This window comes from Pinus tabuliformis, chromosome 4_1 (genome assembly GCF_031772625.1).
Source record: "Pinus tabuliformis cultivar Carrire ecotype Pingquan chromosome 4_1, CPIR1, whole genome shotgun sequence".
NCBI lineage: Eukaryota > Viridiplantae > Streptophyta > Pinopsida > Pinales > Pinaceae > Pinus > Pinus tabuliformis.
In genome coordinates, this window is record NC_142303.1 from 769229789 (window position 1) to 769231677 (window position 1889).

A 1889-nucleotide genomic window follows, 5' to 3' on the forward strand; every position below is an offset into this window, starting at 1 on the left:
ACCAGTGAATGGCATTGTCAACTATCTGGCTACCATACTAGGACAATGGCTTTTAAGATTTAATAAAAAAAAAATTAAAAAAAAAATAAATAATAAAAGGTAATACATATATAAATGGATTTATCTCTAGGTCAATAATTCTTGAAAATATGGGATTCTGAATCATTGATGATTAAAAGGTAACCCTGTCGAAACTATAAACGTTTGCTGGCAGCAGTGGCTCTACCTGTGACAAACGAGTATATTTTGAAAGCTAAGCTGTAAAGTGACCCCTGCTTTATCTCTACAACTAATTAAGGACTGATATAGAGTTTTGAAATATTTTAATTTATGAGGAATTTTAAGAAAATTACAGTTAAATGATTCTTGCTTTTAGTCAGACTAATGAATCTAGTCAAGCATTTCACGCAAAATTTTCTCTTCTTTAATTATTTTTACTTCAATTTTAGGAAAATCTCATTTATAACAAAAAGAAATAACTGGTTCTTCTCCCGTGTGTCGCCAATTGTTGTGGTAAAAACACAACACCCCCCATTATTGCTGCATCCACTTCGAATAATGGGGACCCTTTCTATAAAAATTTTGGCTAAACACCTTTTTGAGTTTTTTTATTTTAGTTGATTGCCCTGCGCTTTTGTTAAATTTTAGTTTTCTTTGGATTCTTGTTTTGATTGCTTTGTTAGAATCGATTTTCTATAAGCTTCACATTGACGCTTGTTTCGCCTCATTTGGTCAACTGGTTTGAAAATGGCATTCCTTTGAAAATTTGATTATTTCTGTAGCCTGGGTCAAAATTGCATAAAATGTACAATATTGCATTTTATAAATAAATTAGTTCAATAATGCATTCATTTTAAATATTAACCCATAGTGAGTTTTTACTAACATTTTTTCCATTTTTAGTTATGCAGCCAAACCATTAATTATCAGGATTTTAAGAAATTCACTCCAATTTCCAAATCAAATCCTAATCCCAAAAATCCAAACATTCAAGTGGCCGTAGTTTGTTTTTCATTTATTTTCCAAATGGCTGTAGTTTAGTTAATTTCATAACTAAATTTCATTAAAATAAAATCAAAATAAAACATTAATTTTATATATTAAATTTCAAAATAATTAAATTAATTATTATATAAAATATAATTAATTTAATTAAATTAAAATTTAATATATAAAATTAATATATATAAAATAAAATTGATCACGTCGGGACTTTGCATCGGAAGTTTTATGTGAAATGTTTTAAAAATCCCGATAACCATGATTCCCCCGATGTGATATCGCATCGGGGAATTTGACTTGACATGTTTTAAAAACCTCATAAGCTACCTGATGCGACGTGCCGATAAGGTATGTGCCGATAGCAAAATGGAATAAAACAAAGTTTTATATGATTTTTTCAAACGACTTGTTCCTTTAAACTCTTACGTATGAGGGTAATGGTTAGTTTTAAATATTTTTTATATATTAGATATGGTGACAATGGTTAGTATATATTTTTTATATTAGTTTGTATATTAATATGTTATATATAATATATTATATTAATTAAATTAGTTAATAATATGTAATATATTATATTATTTAAATTAATATGTAATATTTAATTAATTTAATTAAAATTTAAATATCATTTAGATTAATATTAATTAGTTTTTTTTAATTAGATTAAATTCGTTTATAAATAGTTAATTAAATATTAGTTAGTTAAATTAATAAATATAATTAGTTTAGTTTATAATTAGCAATTAAATTAGAATTAATTAGAGACTAATTTAGGATTAGTTTTTAATTACATTTTTTTTAGCCCAGCAACAGAATTTCCAGATTCATGCCAGATTTGACTCATCAACTTTGGAAGCTCATAGAATGAGTTTTACTTGGCCAAA